This window comes from Astatotilapia calliptera, chromosome 3, assembly GCF_964374335.1.
Source record: "Astatotilapia calliptera chromosome 3, fAstCal68.1, whole genome shotgun sequence".
NCBI lineage: Eukaryota > Metazoa > Chordata > Actinopteri > Cichliformes > Cichlidae > Astatotilapia > Astatotilapia calliptera.
In genome coordinates this window covers 9,214,247-9,223,895 of record NC_137424.1, presented here as the reverse complement: position 1 = coordinate 9,223,895, position 9,649 = coordinate 9,214,247, and the positions used below count along the sequence as shown (strand labels likewise).

The 9,649-nt window shown below is 42.8% G+C and overlaps 1 long non-coding RNA gene across 1 annotated transcript; it reads right to left on the bottom strand.

The window, feature by feature from the left end:
- Positions 1–215: 215 nt before the first annotated feature.
- On the bottom strand, positions 216–4,671 carry LOC145425109 (uncharacterized). Its single transcript, XR_013905775.1, has 2 exons — positions 3,834–4,671; positions 216–3,685 (listed from the first exon to the last, which is right to left on the bottom strand). It is a non-coding gene; the product is annotated as an uncharacterized LOC145425109 (long non-coding RNA).
- Between the last annotated feature and the right edge of the window lie 4,978 nt (positions 4,672–9,649).

Sequence of the window (9,649 nt, the reverse complement as noted above, 5' to 3'; positions counted from 1 at the left end):
CACAGAGTGATAAACTTGTCAAACAGCTGTCATATCTTTATATAGAAGCTCTTTATAAATGCTGCTCACTGCAGTCTGTTTACTAATAATGTCAAAGTGTTAGAAACACAGAAACATCAGAATGGTCTTTGTTCACAGAAACCTGTCTGGGATCCTTTGTTGTTCTTTTGATGCAGAGTTACATTATAAATATAAAGAGTTATTTCAGAGTCTCATCAGTTTTCCTGCATGTCTTTATTTAACACATCAGCAGGGCTGAAGCTCTCATGTTAAACACACACTGATCTATGGACACGTTCATGTGTTTCTAACAGAACCAGGCTGTTATCAGCCTGCACTAACATTATGTCACACACACTGAATGTAACAGTGACAGTTTACATCATCACACAATCAGCTGTGATTGTTTCACTGTCATCAAACGAGTCAACAGGAAGTAGAATCAATAGAAACCAATCATTTACTGACAGCATGTCTGATGGAAATAAGTGCAGATTATGTATGAAGTCTAACTGCACACAGTAACTGTGTTACAATAAGGACTTAACAGCGCCCTCTGCTGGAGTGTTTCAGTACTGCGTTAACTAGAATACACCACCTCCTCCTCACACCACCTGCTACAGCTCTACTCTTCTATGACTACAGTCATCCACAGCACTGATGTGAGGTCACATGGTTCATATGTAAGGAGCACAGCTGACCTCAGGTCAGTTTAATGACTGTGAGCAGCAGCTGTGTTATTGTCACTGTGACAGGGAGACACTCTCAGACACAGCGCTCATGTCAGCTTGTTCTCATGCAGGAGGATCAGGAGCTCCATGTTTGTCTTTCTGTTTGAATCATGATGTGTTTGTGCCATCAGAGTCTGTCATGAGTACTCAGGGTTTCACAGCAGCTCTTCTGGATGCTGACGAGGACTCCAACCTCATGTTTCACCTCTCTGAGCTTCTGATGTCTGTGAACACTCGTGTTTCTTCTCTGGGCTCATCTGGACAAAAACACCTTTCTGTGTTTGGCTGCAGCCTCATTCTGACTGACAGGAAGTGTGTTATCCATGAGCTGCACTTCTGTGAGGAAGTTTCCTGCTGTGTTTCCTGTCTGTGGACAAACACGAGTGTTCCAGCTGAGGACTTGCTTCCTTCCACCTGTCCATACAGGACATCACGCTGTCTGCAGCTCTGTAAATGCAGCTCCAGGTCCTTCCACGTGCTGCTCTGTATTTGTGCAGTTTGTAGTGTGTCCTGGGAAACGTAGCACACATGGTGTTCTTCTGCTGTTTCCTCCTTTCACTGAGTGTGAAACACTGACGCTGTGCTGTTGTTCACAGAGGGGAGCTGATTCTAGCTGCAGCTGGACTCTGTCATCTAACTGAATGTGTTGGTGCTGATCACGGGGCTCTGAGGGGGGAGCAGCAGGAGGACTCTGGATGCTGACGTCAGTGTATCTGTGGAAGCTCCCACAGCGTGTCTGTCATTCAATATTGTGCTGTATATTGTATCTATGCAAAGATGAACAGACTGTGTGTTCACTGGTCTCTGTGCTGCAGCTCTGATGTCATCATCACTCCCTCCTCCACCCTCAGCAGTCCCAGCATGCTGCTGTGGTGCACCCCACCCTCACTCTACACCTGAGCCACAGACCACACCCTCCACCTCAATATACACCACAGTTTTCTCTGCTGTGGAAATGAGATCAGGAGGAAATCATCATTATTATTATTTAATAAACGCTCACATTAATGTGGGCTTATTTGTTTCATATTAGAAACATTAGTTGAGTGTTTTTAGTATAAAATGGTCAAAGTCCCTCTTTTTGCTCCTCCCCTCACCTGTGGATGGACGGTGCTGTTACCGTGGTGACAGCTTGGATGTGTTTCAGTCCTGCCTGGTTATCACTGCAGGAATCTTTCACATTTATTACAGGTAATAACTCTGATTTTTCTGTGTATTATGAACCAAATGTATCCTCATACACACAGAGATGGATGAGCAGAGGTTTTTTTGCAGTTTATGTAGTTACTATGGACTTAATGCAGACATATTATTAAAATTAGGGCTATAACAGTTGTATTGATGTATAGCAACTTGAAATGCTCCCACAAATGGCTCCACAGCATGTAAAAATATAACAAAAGCTCTGGCGGACTTGGTTCTGTGGTCAGTCTTAAAGGGTGAAGTTAAACTCTGTAATCTTCACTGTGTCACAGAGTTCAGTGAGTCCCGTTATTCACAGTATCAATCAGATCATCAGAGAACAGCTGATCAGCAATCAGTGGTGCCAACAGCGCCTCCTGTGGTGAGAGGATGCAATAATGCAATGTAGCATTTTTCCACTCAACACTTGCAGTCATGGAAACTGTCTGTTGGATCTGTGTGACGTTGCTTTCTTGGTTAGAGTTCCTCACAAATGTCCAGATGATTCTTCTAATGAGGCGTCGACCATGTTTGCAGCTCTTTGGAAGAAAACGTCGCCCTTTGCCATCCTTACTTTTCTTTGACTTCTTCAAATGCAGCTGAACTCCAGCTGGTATTTTCTTGGACTTTGCAGCTGTTTCTGGTCATCAGTTCATTCCTGCAAACCTCTGAAGCTGAACAACAATGATGCTGCATTGCTGGCTGATCCCAAAAGGTTGATTCTGTTCATCTGGACGTTTTCAGAAACGTTTGCTCACTGATCAGGTGACTTCTTCAGTCTCAGCTGACTGCAGCTTTACAAGCTTACAAACAGCACATTTGCACAATGACTGAAAGCAGCAGCACCTGATATATATGATACTAATATAATACATATACATATATAATCCATACTAATGATGAAGGAACTGAGCTCACAGTCCATTGTTCATTCAGTGAACTACTCAGTTTATTTTGGGCCTCAGAAATGCTCACTCTGTTTGTACATCACTGTCAGCAATAGACTCATTCTGCTGTGTGGACAGGAACACATGTGACATCACTTCCTGTTTGTTTGTGACTGAAGAAGTTTACAAGGAATCATTTAGAAGAGTTTCAAACATCAACTGATTGAATCCATGAATCTGAAAACGTGTTTGTGAGTGAAAGAGACAGACATGTACAGACTGAACTATCTGTTCAACAGTCAGAGTGTTTCTGTAACAGGAGACACTCTTTACACTCCACTCAGCACAGGGACACTGAGGCACCACGAGACAAGGAACTGAACCTAAACCCAGGATAAAGAGTTTGAGTGAATGTGGTGTTGAAGGTGTGGAGGTGGATCAGAGTGTCAGAGGAGACTCTGTAGAAGGACAGAGTGCCAGCAGGACAGTCCACATACACTGCTGCTCTGTTAGAGACAGAGGAGGAGGAGGAGGAGGAGGAGATGGGTGTGTAGCTGTTATTGTGCCAGACATAACGAGGACCATCATCAGTGCAGAACAGACTCCAGGACTGATCATTGTATCCAAACACACAGTCAGCACTGTCTCCTTTCCTTCTGATGCTTCTGTAACTCACTGATATATCAACTCTTCCTCTCCACTCGACCTCCCAGTAACAGCGACCAGTCAGACCATTTCTACACAGCAGCTGTTTCCAGTAATCAAATCTGTCTGGATGATCAGGATATGACTGAACCTTCCTCACACGTGTCACCTTCCTGTTGTTGTCAGACAGTTGGAGGTTTGTGTGCACTGTGTTTGTGTCGATTGTGAGTTGACAGGAATCTGATGGAGAGAACAAACACAATCCAGCTGCAGTTATTGATCCATCATCTGTTCATTGATTGACACTTTGATGATGACTCCTGACATGATGAAGATGGTTGAATGTGTGCTGCTTTGTTTTCATGAATCCCATTAAAAACACACTTACACTTCCTCAGACCTGGTCTCAACCATCGGACTCCAGCAGGCTCCACCCTGAAAGGAGGAGGGGGGTCAGAGCAGCACAGTCAGCATGCACACATGGACATTACATGGCTCTCACACACACACTGTTACACACTGAGCTCAAAGCTCGGCTCCACTGTTTTATTCAAAGAAATCTACATTTATTTATCAGCACATTTAAAAACAGCTTGAGCCAAAGTGCTGCACAGAGTAGAGAGAAAATAGGAAACATACACAGTAATGACTATAAAGACTGGTCAGGATTGAAAGCTACAGAGTACAAATGTGTTTCCAACCGGCTTTTAAAAATGTCCAGTGTTGGTGACGACCTGATGTGAAGGGCGACTGTTCCAGAGTTTGGCTGCAGCCATCGATAAAGCTCACCTCTGTTTTTACGTCTAGTTCTGGTCAGAAGCTGCTTATCTGCAGACCTGAGGGCTCCACTTGGATTCTTTTGTTAAAGAGAGATAAGATGGAGCCAATCCATTCACAGATTTAAAGACAACCAGATCTGGAAGTGGATTCTACCACGTACTGGTAACCAGTGGAAAAAGCTGGTGATGGGTCGTCTAGCACAGACCCACCGCTGGAACCAGACAATTGATGAGGGAGAGAACTGTGACAGCGCCGTTCCTTCACTTGACCTCAGTCGCTCTCGTCTGCTCCCTCGTAACACTGCTCTTTATTGAGCTTACATGAATATGCACAAGTTCATTATGACGTCTTACACAGGTATGAACAAAGAGTACCAGTCTGTGCATAGTGTGTGTGTGTGTGTGTGTGTGTGTGTGTGTGCGTGTGTGTGTGCGCGTGTTTGTGTGTCTGTGTGTGTGTGTGTGTGTGTGCGCGTGTGTGTGCGCGTGTTTGTGTGTCTGTGTGTGCGTGTGTGTGTGTGCGCGTGTGTGTGTGTCTGTGTGTGTGTGTGTGTGTGTGTGTGTGTGTGTGTGCGTGTTTGTGTGCGCATGTGTGTGCGTGTGTGCGTGTGTGTGTGTGTGTGTGTGTGTGCGTGTGTGTGTCTGTGTGTGTGTGTGTGTGTGTGTGTGTGTGTGTGTGTGTGTGTGTGTGTGTGTGTGTGCGTGTTTGTGTGCGCATGTGTGTGCGTGTGTGCGTGTGTGTGTGTGTGTGTGTGTGTGCGTGTGTGTGCGTGTGTGTGTCTGTGTGTGTGTGTGTGTGTGTGTGTGTGTGTGTGTGTGTTCCAGATGTGACCCTGTGACCCCAAAGCTGGTGCTAAGAGTCCAGCGGTCCCCCTAACAAAGGGCTCTTATACTTAACCAGACACAGAGTAGGTGTCCTCCTACACCAGGGGTCTCAAACTCGTGGTCCGTGGGCCAATTGCGGCCCGCAGGATGATAGTTTTTGGCCCCACCTTAATATGAAAATGTAATGTTAGTTTGATAATGTATGACACTTTACAGTGTTGTGGGCGGAGCTGAATTAACCCACCAATCAGGGTGGGATATGGATCTCAGGGGACACCAGCCGGGCTTGATGCAAGCAGGGAAACATTTCTCAATGAGTCAAAGTTCCAGCAGCGTTGCCCTGGAGTGTTTCTTTCTTTCCTGTGCCTGGCTGGCTTCCTCCTTTCTATTGGGCAAACGCCGACATTCGCCCCAGCGCGCTGCGTTCACAACACTTCAAAAAAAGTTGTTCTTTTAAGTTGCTGCCCAGCGGGACATTATACGTATATAGATTTATACACACGTCAGTGGGATTTAAAGTTATTTTTCCACAGAGAGAGATCTCATATTAACTCTCACAGTGATGCGTAGGCGGCGGGATAAAAGAAAAGTCATGAACTCAATGCAGCCCAATTTAGTCTGCAGTCACATAGCGACACCTGTTCATCGGCAACAACAGTCCCCGGTAACCCGGACTAATTATAGGGTCGCACCGTAATTTGTGGCTCCATGTTTTTATTTGCATCACTGCGTTTGCATTGCAGCAAACATGAACATTACATATATTTCAATATAATGTAAAAGCAGTCAAAACAACTAACATCAGAAACAGCTGATGTTATTTGTTATATGTCACGGTGTCATTTCCGCTTCTTTCTCCTGTAACAACAGCCCGGCGCCGTGAGCAGTCGCCTTTTTTGCGCTCGCTATCCCTGCACTTTCTACCATCTGCAAACGCCACGGTGTTCGTGTCGTCATGAAAGACATGAACATCGAGCGTAAAAACAAAGGAGACTGCTACCGGCTTTTTATCTGCCGATCGCCGTGCTACGGTTGCAAGAAAAAGAAGCAGAAATGACGTTCTCTACGCGTTGAGACGTTCCCCGTCCGTCGGCTAAACGCTTGATTGAAACTTCAATGCGACAGTGACACCAAGTAGAATTATAAATGTCACATAGCCCCAAACATGTCTTTTTCAAAGCCTGCGGTGAAGAGAAAGGTTGGTGATGAGCACCGACAATTTCAGGAAAAGTGGGAAATGCAATATTTCTTTGTTGAGCACAGGGGCACCCCGACCTGTCTTATTTGCACAGAGAAAGTTGCGCTGCACAAGGAATACAATTTGAAACGTCATTACACAACTAGACATGCTGAGCTGGATGCAGAATACCAGGGAGACGAGAGAGCGAACCGGGTTGCCAGTCTTAAAACAGATCTACTGAGGCAGCAAGATTTCTCCAAGAAAGCAACCAAAGAGAATAATTTTTAGAGGAAATGGAGTCAGAATATGGGGATGTGCTCGACTTCACTGAGGTACGTTGGCTCAGCAGGGGAAATGTATTAAAGAGACTTTTTGAGTTGAGAGCAGAAGTGAAGCCTTCATGGAGAAGGATGGAGTTAGTGTTCCTGTGCTAACTGATCCCAAATGGCTCATGGACTCAGCTTTTCTTGTTGATATGACACATGAGCTTAATGTACTGAACAAGACGTTACAAGGCCAGGGGCAACTTGTCAGTGCTGCCTATGACAACGTGAGAGCATTCTCCACAAAACTGGCGCTCTGGAAAGCTCAGCTCTCTCAGACAAACCTTTGCCATTTCCCAGCATGCAAGGCACTCGTGGATGCAGGCACACCATTCAGTGCTGACGAGTATGTTGATGTCATTTTGAGGCTACAGGAGGAATTTGATCACAGATTTGCTGACTTCAAGACACACAGAGCCACCTTTCACATTTTTGCGGACCCCGTCTCCTTTGATGTGCAAGATGCCCCTTCTGTGCTTCAAATGGAGCTCATTGAGCTGCAGTGCAACTCTGAACTCAAAGCAAAGTTCAGGGAGGTGAGTGGAAAAGCAGACAAGCTTGGACAATTTTTGAGAGACTTGAGCCCTAGTTTCCCTCGGCTTTCCCGAATGTTCAAGCGGACCATGTGCCTTTTTGGTAGCACATACTTGTGCCAAAAGCTCTTCTCCACTTTGAACTTCAATAAGTCCAAGTACAGGTCCAGACTTACGGATGATCATCTTCAAGACATACTGAGGGTCGCAACTGCTTCCTCCCTCAGGCCAAATCTGGCTCGGCTATGCGAGAGGAAACGCTGCCAGGTCTCTAGCAGCAAGGAGTAGGCAAGAGAAGCCATGTTCAGAAGAACAGTTCATTTTCTACAGTGTTCCATTCATGTTCAGAAGAAGGTTATAGAACTGTTAATACAGACATTTCAATCTAAATACAGCAGATATAGAAGACTGAAAGAAAAACACAAGTTCACTGACTAAAAATATCTTATTATTATTTTATTTATGTTTTACAGATTGATTAATTTTCTTATTAATTCTTAATTTGTTTATTCATTTTTCATATTTTGTGTTAAAAAATAAAAATAAAGAGATTTGAGAAGATTGGAATTTTTTAACCATGCCTTTCTTGTGGAAAACCTAATGCGGCCCAGCCTCACCCAGACTCTGCCTGCAGCGGCCCCCAGCTAAATTGAGTTTGAGACCTCTGTCCTACACCATAAATCAGTAAGAGAGGGTACGACCTCTCTCATGGCCCCAAGTGGTGTGTGCATGCCAGAGCACTCTGGAAGGCACACAGAGTCTTTACAGACTACTCAGGATCAAACCTCTATCATTATGCAATCGATTATACAACTCTAAGCATATATGAGTAAATATTTCTAAGCATAAATGACAATCAACAATATAAACCTTACAGCTGGTTTTAATAACAGAATTCATTTGTTTCTCAAACGAGAAAGAGCTATCGAGAAACACTCCTAAATCTTTAGTTCTTAACTTTTCCAGTGGCCCAAGGTCAACATTATCTGCTAATGCTAAATAGGCTGCCGTTATTAACTAATGCTAATTTGACATGAATTAGCATTATGCACTAATGCTAACACTTACTTTTTTTAAAAATGTGAGTAGCTAATGCTAACACTATTTCCCTTAACTTTATAACAATGTGAACGGCTAATGCTAACACTCTTTTTCCTAGCATTATAACATCTGAGCTGCTAATGCTAAGTAGGCTGCCATTAGCACCTACGTCTAATTTAAGGCAAATACGCATTAGAACCTAATGCTCATATCGTTTTCCTTTGCTTTATAACAATGTGAGCAGCTACTGCTAAATAGCATTAGCTAATAACAGCAGTCTAATTTAATGCAAGTTAGCCTCATTTGCATTACAACGATGTGAGGAGTTAACGCTAAGTATGCTGCCATTAGTGGCTAATTCTAATTAGGGGTGAATAAATATTACCAGCTAATGCTAATGTCGTATTCTCTTCCCTTTTAACAATGTGAGCAGCTAGTGCTAGGTAGGCTGATGCTAGCAGCTAATGCTAAAGCTAATTTAATGTGAATTAGCATCACATTAGTGAGGAGTTAATGCTAAGTAGACTGCCATTAGCAGGTAATGCTAATTTTAGGTGAATAGGAATTGGCAGATAATGCTAATACCATATTTTCTTGCTTTATAACAATGTGACCAGCTAATGCTATGTAGGTTGCCGTTATTAGCTAATACTAATTTGAGGTGAATTAGCATTATCCCCTTATGCTAACAATGTTTTTTCTTACTTTTTAACAATACAAGTAGCTAATGTGAACACTTTTTTTTTTTATTGAATTCTAATTTTTCCCTTGCGATGTGAAGAGTTAATGCTAAATAGGATGCCATTAGTGGCTAATTCTAATTTTAGATGAGAAAGCATTAGAAGCTAATGCTAATACCATATTTTCTTGCTTTATATCAATATTAGTAGGTAATGCTAAGTACGTAGCCATTATTAGCTAATGCTAATTTAGGTGAATTAGCATTATCCACTAATGCTAACACTGTTTTTGCCAACTCTTTTCCCTTGCATTATAACAATATGAGCAGCTAATGCTAAGAAGGCTGCCATTATTAGGTAATGCTAATTATTATGTGTGTTAGCATTATCCGCTGCTGCTAGCAATGTTTTATCTTACCTTTTAACAATATCAGCAGCTAATGCTAACACTACTTTAATTTCAGTTAAACCTACTTAGCATTAATTAACTTCATTTAGCATTAAGAAGTTTTTGCTATAGGCTACCATTAGTGGCTAATGCTAATTTTAGGTAAATAGAAATTGGCAGCTAATGCTAATACCATATTTTCTTGCCTTATAACAATGTGACCAGCTAATGCTAAGCAGGTGCCATTATTAGCTAATACTAATTTGAGATGAATTAGCATTATCCGCTTATGCTAACAATGTTTTTTCTTACTTTTTAACAATACGCCATTAGTGGCTAATTCTAATTTTAGATGAAAAAGGATTAACAGCTAATGCTCATACTGTTTGCTTTTGTAAGAATCACAGCAGCTAATGATATGAAGTCTACCGTTATTAACTAATGCTAATTTGATG